The sequence below is a fragment of the Triticum aestivum genome, chromosome 3B (genome assembly GCF_018294505.1).
Source record: "Triticum aestivum cultivar Chinese Spring chromosome 3B, IWGSC CS RefSeq v2.1, whole genome shotgun sequence".
Taxonomy (NCBI): Eukaryota; Viridiplantae; Streptophyta; class Magnoliopsida; order Poales; family Poaceae; genus Triticum; species Triticum aestivum.
In genome coordinates this window covers 357,719,269-357,732,085 of record NC_057801.1, presented here as the reverse complement: position 1 = coordinate 357,732,085, position 12,817 = coordinate 357,719,269, and positions in this window count along the sequence as shown.

Here is a 12,817-nt window from a genome sequence, read left to right as displayed (position 1 = left end):
CAATGGAATCATCACTCTAGCCAGTGATCCGGACATCGCACTTCGCGCCGAAAACAAAACCGCAGCACTAGCCCTGGAAGCATTATCCGAAGCCCTAGCGGCCAAAGAATTAACAACACTGCGGGCCACCGTGGACAAGGACGACATGATACTCGGCAAGCGACCCAACTCCACCTCATTTAAACCCGTGGACGAGATAATCATATTCCAAGTCCATCCAACGGACCCCACGAAGACAGGTTCCATCGGGACACAGTTGAGCCCCGCGATGGACGCCACATTACGAGACTTCTTACGCGAGAATAGGGACATTTTCGCCTGGCACCCGTCGGACATGCCGGGCATTCGACGTGGATTGGCCGAACATAGCCTTAACATACTAAAGGGATACAAACCTGTCAAACAGACCCTAAGGCGATTTTCAGAGCCCAAACAACAAGCAATGGGGGAAGAGCTAGCCAAGCTACTTGAGGCCGGATTCATCAGAGATATCAAACATCCCGATTGGCTGGCAAATTTGGTAATGGTACCAAAGAAGGACAAATCCTGGCGCCTATGCGTCGACTTCAAAGACCTCAACAAGGCTTGCCCCAAGGATCCCTTTCCCCTCCCTCGCATCGATCAAATCATCGATGCCACAGCTGGACACGACTCGCTATGTTTTCTCGACGCATACTCTGGATACCATCAAATAAAGATGGCAGAGTCTGACCAAGCTGCAACAGCTTTCATAACCCCATATGGCCCTTTTTGCTTCAACACTATGCCTTTCGGGCTTAAGAACGCCGGCGCAACCTATCAACGCATGATTCAAACATGCCTGGAAAAACAAATCGGCAAAATAGTGGAGGCATATGTGGACGATGTGGTCATAAAAACAAGACATGTCAAAACCCTAATAGATGACTTGAGGCTTACATTCGATAACCTCCGGACATACGACATCAAGTTCAATCCGGAAAAATGCGTTTTCGGCGTCCCCTCGGGGAAACTGCTGGGCTTCATTGTTTCTAATAGAGGAATTGAAGCGAATCCGGCAAAAATCCGAGCTCTGTCACAGTTGGCTATACCAACAGACCTCAAGCACATCCAAAAACTAGCTGGATGCGTGGCCGCTTTGAGCCGCTTTATCTCCAAGTTAGGAGAAAAGGCATTACCTCTTTACCGCCTCCTTCGGCGCACCGAACACTTCGTGTGGACGGATGCAGCCGCAGCCGGACTCGATGAAATAAAGACCTTACTGGCCAGTAGTCCAGTCCTAACAGCGCCAAATATCGGCGAGCCTATGCTACTGTACATAGCTGCAACACATCAAGTGGTAAGCGCGGTGCTCGTCGTCGAAAGAGAGGTTGACGGATACAAATTCCCGCTTCAAAAGCCGGTTTATTACGTATCCACGGTCCTCACCCCATGCAAATCCCGATACCCACACTATCAAAAAATAGCATACGCGGTCTTCATGGCATCCCGGAAGCTGCGACACTACTTTCAAGAGTGTTCGATTACGGTGGCCTCCGAAGTACCACTCAATGACATAATAAATAACCGCGACGCTACGGGCCAGATTGCTAAATGGGCTATCGAGCTCCTTCCGTTCGACATAATATACAAACCACGGCGAGCCATCAAGTCGCAAGTACTGGCTGACTTTGTCGCCGAATGGACAGAAGCCGAACTCCCTAAAGAGTATGGCGCGTACTCCAACTGGATCATGCACTTCGACGGCTCTAAAATGCTGCCGGATTGGGAGCAGGTGTAGTCCTGACGTCTCCCACCAGAGACACGGTCCAGTACGTCCTCCAAATATTATACACAGACTCCAACAATGCAGCCATATACGAGGCTCTGTTGCACAGTCTTCGGATGGCAGTCTCTATGGGCATCCAATGCCAGGAAGTGCGTGGGGATTCGAACCTCGCAATATCACAAATAAACGGAGACTTTGATGCCAAGGATCCGAAAATGGCGGCCTATCATAATGTCGTCCTCAAAATGTCAGCTCGGTTCGAGGGGCTCGAATTCCACCATGTGGCTCGAGAAAACAATCAAGCGGCGGACGTCCTTGCCCGCATCGGTGCTAAATGCGACCCAGTCCCACCTAACATATTCCTGGAAAGGTTGTTCAAGCCGTCCGTAGTATGGGAAGGGGAGTCCGGCAATACTAGCACGGATCAGAACACACCCCCAGATTCTGAACCATCAGACACAATCGGAGGCGCTGCCACCGAAATAACATCTTCGGCCCACGAAATCATGGCCGTAATCGCCATGTGGACTGAGCCTTTCTTGGCCTACCTAAATAGGCAAGAGCTCCCCGAAGACCAAAATGAAGCACGCTGCATCGTCCGGTGTTCTAAAGCTTACAAAGTCCACGAAGGGGAACTCTACAAGAAAAGTGCTACCGGAGTGCTCCAAATACGCATCTCCGAAGAGGAAGGGCGGAAGCTCTTGGCTGAAATCCATGCCGAACTGGGCGGGCACCACGCCGCGGCTCAAGCACTAGTCAGCAAGGCCTTCCGTGCATGCTTCTATTGGCCGACGGCCCGAGCAGACGCACAGGACCTTGTCCAACATTGCGTCGGTTGCCAGCTCTTTGCCAATCAGAGTCATATGCCCCCTACCGCTCTCCAAACAATCCCCATAACTTGGCCCATCGCGGTCTGGGGGCTGGATATGGTCGGACCTCTTAAAGGGGGAAGCCATAAGAAAAATACTTATTGGTCATGGTGGACAAGTTCACCAAATGGATAGAAGCCAAACCAGTCAAAACGGCCGAATCCGGACCAGTAATAGACTTCATATCCGGGGTCGTACACTGATATGGTGTCCCCCACAGCATCATCACTGATAATGGCTCAAATTTCATAGCCGATGAAGTGAAAACTTGGTGCGGAAAAATGGGCATTAAGCTTGATTACGCTTCTGCCTACCATCCCCAAACAAACGGCCAGGTAGAGCGGGCAAATGGTCTCATCATGAGCGGCATCAAACCCAGACTAGTGCGATCCTTGATAGAGTCGGATACACACTGGGTCGAAGAACTCGACTCCGTACTTTGGGGGCTGCGGACCATGCCGAATTGCACCACCGGATATACACCATTTTTATGGTATACGGCGCGGAAGCAGTACTACCCTGCGACATAATACATGATTCGCCACGCGTACGCATGTACAAAGAGAAGGAAGCCGAGTTAGATCGGCAGGATAACTTGGATGCCCTGGAGGAGGAGCGCGACGTCGGAAAAGCCCGCTCCGCATTCTATTAGCAGCAGGCTCGATGATATCAAAGCAGAGAAGTGCGGGCCAAAACTTACAATATTGGCGAGCTCGTTCTACGCCTACCGGAGAAGAAGAAGGACAAGCTCAAACCCAAGTGGGAAGGTCCCTTCGTCATTGACAATGTTCTCACCGGAGGAGCGTATCGCTTACGTAATGCATCCGATAACAGACTCGAGTCAAACCCATGGAACGCGGCCAGACTCCGGAGATTCTACGCCTAATGCCGAACTCAGTGTTCATCTCCTTACCCCTCCTTTTTAATTATGCTCCACCCCTTTTCCTTTCTCGACCTTTTTCCTCTTCACACAAAGTATTTAATACAGTGCGGACTCCCGGACCACTCCGGCCGCACTATGTGTGTAAGCAATACCTGGGGGCTTCCTATACGGAAGCTCAAAATAATTACTCAAATGGCTTTTTGCCCATCACATATGCGTTTCTTCTTTCATATGTGCCTTTTCTTCACCATTATATGCATCGATGTGACTTAAGATGTGGCCAAGCTGGGTTGCCCGGCTCTTGTGTTTATGCCCTACGTTCCCGTTAATTCGGCTAGGGCATAAGGGGAGCACCTCTGCGATTGTTACTGCTGGTTCAGCCGGATGTGTACCTCAGACTAGGTGAAGCCGAAAGCTAGCTTCCTTAATAGAATATTCGGTCGGTGAACAAAAGATGTATTCGTTTATTACAACGTGAATCACCAGAAGTCTTGTATCCTGCACCATCGTTCGTAGTCCGGACATGTGCATTGTCGCATGTGTACCCAGGGAAAGGAACCCCTAACGGAACTATTCTCCCTGGAAGATGTTTCTTACTATCCATGTAATATAACATAACTAGTTGGGTACTTGTCTGTTCAAGCACTTATGACCCCTACGCCTGGTTTCCACGCATACCCCGGTTTTGTATAACTGAGTGGGTATTCAGACACACCCCGGACTGTAGGATCCTAGGGCTGAAGCGAAAAGGTCCGCCATGACAAATGATTTTAATCCGGCTAGGGACTAATTATGTCCATTGAATTACACAGTCACTTGGACTAATTATATTCCTCCTCTATACCATCCAACAGGCTATCTAGCTTACAATCCTGTTGAGAATACTTAGCGGCTAACGCTACCTGGTCATATACGAGACTCACGGGAATTTCTTGCCCATCGGGCCCCGCCAGTCCTACTTCGGCCATATAGTTCGGGTCCAGCTTGGTGTAGCGCGTCTTCACCATAGCCCAGGCTTCTCTTGCACCTTGTCGGCAAGCTGACATCTTACACAGTCGGAGGCGCCGCCGGGCTCCTTGAAGCATATCCACAAGCTCCCCCATGCCATTCGGCGGTAAGCTTGATGGCCACAAGGCCTGAGCAAAACCCTGCATCACTTGCCGAGCTCGCTCGTGCAGTTGCGAGAGATCTTGTAGTAAATCACCTGCAGATGAGGGCATATCCTTCTCAGGGCGACCCGTTAACATTCCTGCAAGCAAAATTCTTTCAATATACTTCCTCACTGAACTATCATACAGTTTGTCTAGGCACTCACCATAAATGCCGCGTCGAAGCCTTTGGTTCTCCTTCACGGAGTCTGCCAGCTGGGCGCGGACGTCTTTTAATTCTACGTCCAGCCGGACATTGGCATCTTGAAGATTGTTCTTCTCCTGCCTAATTTGCGTAAGAATGCGCTCGCCAGCCTTTAGCTGCCTTTTGAGATGCGAGTCGTCATCTGTTACGCCCTCCGGATTCACCTCGGGACTGTCTGCATAATCCTCTGTTAGACTTGTTATACCAACCATTTACTAACTGGTGCATCTTCGTACAATTGAGACAAATGTTACTAGATGAGGCCTTCTGGGATTCCTCTAACTTGGCAACCGTGTCCCTCAGCTGGGCCTTGCATTCCTCCAGCTCCCGAGCCAATTGCTCATTCTTATCTCCAAGGACCTGTGCATAAATTGATCCTTAAAACAGTTGTTCCAACCATTTCAAGTCTCAGGGGCTACTGCTATACATGCTTATCAAAATTTCTTACCCGTATAGCTTTCGTATACTGGTCTGTCGCTCGGGCAAGCCCGCCTTGAGCAGCTCAAATGTGTGCATCTCCCGAATTGAAGGCATTAAATGCCTCTTCGGAAAAGAGGTTGTTCCGAAGCATGGCCCGTCGGCGCCGGTGATTCATGGCGCTCTCTACTTCGGAGTTCGTGGCCGAGAGCATATCCGCGTCCTCTGTCAGAGAACTATGCGGCATCGGCCCCGTGTCCGCCTCCGCTCTCGAAGCCGGTTCTGGAACCCGGCTGGTGGAGGCGTGATTGGCGGGATCCCCGGATATAGTCCGGCTACTCCTCTTCCTGCCTGGACACCAAGGGCACTGTTGTACTTCAAATACCATAATCATAGGATAGGTTTTCGCCTTACCTCTGCAGCGGTGTGTCAACCCTTACTGCCTTCCTCTTGAGCCTGCCCGATCCGGACGCCCGTGGTCGACGAGTCCCTAGGGGCTCGGCCCCGCGCTCCGATCGTCGTCTCTGCAAAAAATACGACACTACAAAGGTAAGGCATATCATCTGAAGGGAGTCCTCTTTGGAGGATAGGGTTTTTCAGTTTGGCTTACACGCGACGTAGGTAGCAGTCTGGGATAGTCGGCAATAATGTCCACTGAGGCGCCATCACAGCTCGCTTGATAAAATATCCCGTTGACAAGCTCCATGGTAATATCCGGATCTTGGGCCCTACCGGGGTCCTCGGGCTGCGGGCAGGGGCTGGAGATTCCTTCTATGGCCCTCCCCAGTTCCTACTCGTAAATATCGAAGCAGACAATCTTAGCGAAGAACACCGCATAAGTGACGCGGGGAAAGGAATAACAACTTACCCAGTTTGGGGGGTTGTACATGGAGAATCCATCCCGCGGTTTAATGTGAAGGAATTCTTCCTCTCTCCTTTGTATAAATCATACAATACGCTTGCCAGAGCAGTGGCGGAGTCCGAACCCTTACGGCCACAGCGGGTGGCATCATCTTCCCCGTTGAAGTGCCACATGGTTTCCCCCGATATTGAAGCGGTTGCACCCCCCGTATTATGCATATTGCCATAACCTCGACTATCGTTAGTCCGGACTTGGCCAGTAACATTATCCTACTCATCAGGAAGTGTATGTCCCTAGTATCCTCCTCTTGAGGGCCTCGGGGGCGCCAGCTTAGACGTGCCCTCGGTGGGGCGTAACTGAACTTGGGGAGACCTGTCCAGTCTGTATCCGAAAGGGGAACGTCATCAATGTAAAACCACTCCGAAGGCCAGTTCTCGGGTGCCTTCTTAGGAGTGCCGGATAGGTATCCGGTCTCGGCAATGCGCCATACTTCGGCCCCTCCCAATTCACATAGGGATTCTCCCTGGTTGCGGGGGACAAGGCAGAAGAGCTTCTTCCATAACTCGAAGTGAGGCTCGCAGCCTAAAAATAGCTCGCAAAGGGCAACGTACCCTGCTATGTGTAGTACGGAGGCAGGGGTAAGGTTGTGCAACTGGAGACCGTAGAACTCCAGGAGCCCGTGAAGGAACGGGTGGATGGGAAACCCGACGCCCCTTAGCAGATGCGGGATGAGGCATATTCGCTCCTCTGGAGAAGGATTAGGAGATCCCTCCGCTTGTTCCCCTCCGTTATAAGTGGTTATTCCGGCTCGGACGGGGACCATGAACGCCGGTGGGAGAAACCCTTGGGTTTGTAACTCTATCAAACGGCTATGAGGAACTGAACACTCTTCCCAATCCCCTGGCTTGGAGCAAGGAGAGCGAGCAGAAGAGCTGCGACGACCGACCATGTTGGAATGGTTTTTTTCTGGAACGCTCTATTGGATGCTTGCTCGAGGGGGAGAGTGAGGTTTGGATCTGAGGATCCCCGTCTCTTCAAATAGACGGTCGGCCCGAAGGATTGAGGGTGGCGAATGCAAAAATGCCCCGGCTCCTTGCATTCGCTCGACACGTGAAGATGGTCATTATTGAGGCACTGAAGCCGAGGAGTACAACATTGATGGGAAGCCGGACACTATTCGTCATAACAGGTACTTTGGAGTATTCGGAGATGGAACCCGCCTTGCAATGCCGAAGATAAGACTGCGTGCCAGACTCATCGTCATTGAAGCCTGGTTCAGGGGCTACTGAGGGAGTCCTGGATTAGGGGGTATCCGGACAGCCGTACTATATACATCGTCCGGACTATTGAAGCGTGAAGATACAAGACTCAAGACTTCGTACCGTGTCCGGATGGGACTCTCCTTGGTGTGGAAGGCAATCTTGGCGATCCGGATATTATATTTCCTTCCTTATAACCAACTCCATGTAAACCCTAGCCCTCTTCGGTGCCTATATAAACCGGAGAGGTTGGTCCTTAGAAGGCTGATCACAATTACAATCATAATCATCATAGGCTAGCTTCTAGGGTTTAGCCTCTACGATCTCGTGGTAGATCTACTCTTGTACTACTCATATCTTCAATATTAATCAAGTAGGAAGTAGGGTTTTACCTCCATCGAGAGGGACCGAACCTGGGTAAACATTGTGTCCCTTGCTTCCTGTTACCATCAGCCTAAGACGCACAGATCGGGACCCCCTACCCGAGATCCGCCGGTTTTGACACTAACAACGGGCATGTTGCACAAAGAGCGGAGAAGCATCTCGCAGTGCGGCAGGGATCAGACAGGCAATTTTACCCAGTTTTGGGCCGCTGTGAGGCGTAAAACCCTACTCCTGCTTTGGTACGTGAGGGCCTGAGCTTGGCAACCTCGCGGATTGAACCGTTTTTACGTTTAACATGGGCCTCCTTTTATGGACCAAGGGGTTACCACAGTGGAAAATCAGTCTTTGTGTACTGATTAGATAGCAAATAGTGCTATCATACCTAACTCTGCAGGCTGACAGGGTGCATTAAATGCACCATCTAATGTCACATCACAGCATGCCCGGCAGCCCTTGCTGGGCTATTTTACCAGCTTCGCGCCTTCTTTCTTGACAAGTCCCACGACGGGTGTCATATGGAGGTGTTGCTTTAGAAAGTGTCTGCCATGTGGCAAAAAGCAGCCACTTAGTCATCTTGGGGCTTGACACCGCACTAACCTGTGACTTGTGTCGCCCATGAGGTGGAGCGGTGGCGTAGTTTGCCTCCACAAGTCTGGGCAGGGCCTGCCGGGACGATCTGGAAGTATGCTTCCGGGGCAAAACCCAACCTCGCCAGGCTTGCCTGCCTGGCAATGGTGGTTCTTTCCTTGGCATTATCTTGCTTCCCTCACTCATCTTCGACTTCTTGATCTGTACTTGAGTCTTCCCAAGGAGTCGATCCTCCTTGTCGGTGTCAAAACCGGCGGATCTCGGGTAGGGGGTCCCAAACTGTGCGTCTAGGCGGATGGTAACAGGAGACAAGGGACACGATGTTTTTACCCAGGTTCGGGCCCTCTCGATGGAGGTAAAACCCTACTCCTGCTTGAGTGGATCTACCACGAGATCAGAGTGGCTAAACCCTAGAATCTAGCCTATGGTATGATTGTTGTTCGTCCTACGAACTAAAACTCTCCGGTTTATATAGACACCGGAGAGGGCTAGGGTTACACAGAGTCGGTTACAATGGGAGGAGATCTTCATATCGTATCGCCAAGCTTGCCTTCCACGCCAAGGAAAGTCCCATCTGGACACGGGACGGAGTCTTCAATCTTGTATATTCATAGTCCGGGAGTCCGGCCAAAGGTCATAGTCCGGCCATCCGGACACCCCCTAATCCAGGACTCCCTCAGTAGCCCCTGAACCAGGCTTCAATGACGACAAGTCCGGCGCGCAAGGTGTCTTCGGCATTGCAAGGCGGGTTCCTCCTCCGAATATTTCATAGAAGATGTTGAACACCAGCGTAGTGTCCGGCTGTGCAAAATAAGCTCCACATTCCTTCGTAGAGAGAATAATATTTGTATTAATCGGATCTGCTGGCGTACTCCATGGCATGACATCATGCCACAGCCAGGCTCTTTATTTATTTTATTTTTCCACCTCAGCGCGTTTAGCGAGGCGGTTTCCTTGGCACGTCTTGTCAAAGCCGAGATCGTGTCCCCTTATTCCGGGATTCTCATCAATACGGGTGTGGGTAACCCAATCGCGCCATTAACCGCGGCGCTTGGGGGATAGGCAAGTTTTATTAGGCCGGTGGGGGGCTCGTAGTTTTGGCCGCCCATATAAGGGGATAAGAATCCGCCCTTTCCATTCATGCCCTCTTCCTCCTCTGCTTATCCGTCCCTGCGCGCTCGAGCTCCAGCGCCCAAGCCCGCACTTCCCACCTCAACCTTCTCCAACCATGTCAGGAGCGGGAGGTAGATGGATGGCCTCCTTCATCACGGAGGGACAAATCAAAAACCTGAGGGAGGCCGGATACTTGTCTAACGACATCGCGCACCGGCTCCCAGATGCGGGGCAACTCACTCCCACCCCCAGGCCCCATGAGAGGGTTGTTTTTCTTCCCCATTTCCTCCGCGGACTGGGTTTTCCTCTTCACCCGTTTGTCTGGGGGCTCATGTTCTACTACGGCCTGGACTTCCACGACCTGGCCCCGAACTTCATCCTCAATATCTCGGCGTTTATCGTCGTGTGCGAGGCCTTCTTCCGCATCCAGCCCCACTTTGGCCTATGGCTGAAGATCTTCAGCGTCAAGCCGAAGGTCGTGCAAGGCTGACAGGCGGAATGTAGAGGTGCCATGGTGGGCAAGATAGCCAACGTCACCTGGCTCGAGGGTGCCTTCGTGGAAACCATCAAAGGGTGGCAATCTGGGTGGTTTTATATTACCGAGCCGCGTGACCCTAAATGGGCAGCGACCCCTGAATTTCGATCCGGCATCCCCACCAGGCTCACATCTTGGAAAGAGACGGGCCTGTCGTGGGGCAATCCGGAAGAGGTGACCAGACTCCAAACCTGCGTCCGAGACCTGGTGGCCAAGAAGGTCAAACTTGTCAACGTGGTCCAGGTCATGCTCTTCGCCGGATCCTCCCGTGTCAACGACGGGACTTCAATTTGTGGGAGTTCGACCCGGCCCGGCACCAGACTCTATCACGGCTCTTCGAAACGAAGCACGAGGACGCCTGGAAGGTGCTTTTCAAAAGCTCCGAGGTCTCCCCTCCCGTCACCGAGGATCGCGGGTTCTGCGCCAAACGTCAAGCCTCCGAAGTAAGCTTACCTTTAGTCCCTTATAGGATATCCGCATTTCATAGTGTGACCTTACGTGGGATCTAAACTCCCGTTCCTTTGACAGGATTGGAAGAGGACATCCGGACAGTTTGACTGTCCGGCCCCTTTGCCCGAAGGCCCATTAGACACACACTTAGCGAAGCTACTGGTTCCGGCACCCCATGTGGTGCCGGAGAAGAAGGCCAAGGAGAAGGCCACGGGGACCCGAAGGAGTTCCCGGTGCCCAGTGTCGTCGGATTTGCCCGACGGCGCCAACGCGCCCTCCACCTCCGAAGATGAGGAGGAGGAAGAAGAAGATGCCTCTCCCCCTCCAGTGGGGGGAGGAAAGAAGAGAAAGGCCGCCCCAACTGGGGAAGCCGGAGGGTCCAAGAAGGGGAAGCCCCTTCTGCCGGACTACGCCCCCGACGCCGAAGACGGCGAGGAGGACTGGCCTTCCAGGGTCAAGCCCCTGGCAAAATCGTAAGTGTCCGGCTACCCGAATGACTTATTGCACTCCTTTATTATTTGAAAGCTTCTAACACCGAAGCTAATCATACAGTCCGCCCAGAGCTCAGCTTGGCGATTCGTCGAGCGGATCTCCGAATTCGTCGGATGTGAATAGCGCTTCACTTCCGACGGCCTCCTCCCCTTTCCCTACAGACGGCGCGGAGGTGGAGTCTCGTAGGGGACAAAACCAAGAGGAGGTGGTCCTGGAAGCGCCACAAGGCGACCTTCTGGACTCCCAACCCAAAGGGGGTAAAACCCCGGAGGGATCTAAGTCCGGCCCTGGGCCGGACACTGCTCCGGAACCATCAGTGGTTCTAGAGCCCGACAGGCGGCGCCTTCACAAGAAGGGCAAGTCCGCGACGCCGGCGACTTCCGTCCACCCGGAGGCGCCGGACAATTTGCTGGAGGCGCTCAACGGCACCTCTATCGACGAAGAACACCGCACTGTTATGAGTGCGGTGATTCAGAAGGTTCAGTCCGCCAAGAGCGGGCTGACGGAAGCCTACACAAGCCTGTTAACGGGCTTTGAGGTATGTGTTAAAAAACATATATAAAAAATGTCACCGCATGGACAGTAGCCCCTGATGCTTAGTTCGGTGTTCGGAAAGAAAAGCCGAACTGAGTATCTTAAAAGATATACGCAGGAGTCTAATAGAAATATGTCAATATGGGAATGCAGGCTGCGCTGTTGACCTCTGCCGCACTGACTGCGGAGGTCAATGCCTTGAAGGAAAGCCTCGAGCGGTCCGAGAGCGATCTCGGCCGTGCCAAGAAGCAGCTCGAGGATAAAGAGGGTATGTAGCACCTCCTGTAAATGTATATAGAAATACTTGGTTGCATAATAATAACAGGACCAACGTTAATGTTGCAGGAGCTGCGATCGAGGTGGCAACCCTGAAAGAGGCGGTTTCGAAGGCCGAAAAGAGTGCGGCCTTGGAGCGCACCGAGCGAGAGAAGCAGGAGGCGCGGGTGACGGAGGTGCGGCAAGAGCTTCAGGCTCTCATGGAAAAACATGAGAGTTTGGAGCGTGACTCGAAGACTCGAGAGTCCGAGCTTGCCTTGGCTCTTGAGAGTGCCAAGACCGCTAAGGCCGAAGCCCAGAAGACCCTTCAGGAGATCGAGGCGATGAAGAAGATAGCGGCGGGTAAGGCATTCTCTATGCAAAGCAAAAATATAAAAGTTAATTATCTGCTACTTACCCGAATCCGGAGCTCTCCAGGAGCGTTCGCCGATCTGCCCCGTAGTGTGTCTGATGCCGCCGCATACTACCGAGCCGAAGAGGGGAGCTCGACGGAAAAAGTGTTCTGGTCTCAGTATGCTGAGGCCGGACATCCGGTGCCCCTGAGCGACCAACTGAAGCAGCTGGTTGAGCTCCACAAGGTGGCCGAACAGGCCATGAAGGGCCTCATAGCTCGGTTGTGACCTGAAGAAGCCATGCCTGGGAGCTACTTCGGTCTGGTGCGGTGGCTGGTGGACGCGTGTCCATGGATTGAGGTCGTCAAGCGCTCCGTTTGTATTGAAGGTGCCCGTCGGGCCCTTGCCCGTGCTAAGGTGCACTGGGGCAAGCTAGACGCGAAGAAGCTGTTGACGGACGCGCCACTGCCGGGCAAGGAGTATCTTACGCCCGAGATGTATTACAATGGCGTTCTGAAGGGTGCCCGCCGCATAGCGGATGAGTGCTCCAAAGATGTAATTTTTGAGTAAACTCGCGTTTGTTATCATGTACGCTGAAGCTTTGTTCATATGCGTTAAGCAACGCTTGTTAATTTAAAATATTACCTTCTGTGCGGCCATTTATCAAATCTGAGAGATGCAAGTCATCGGCTTCGACCCCCATGCCACGAGTGCTGGGGTGTT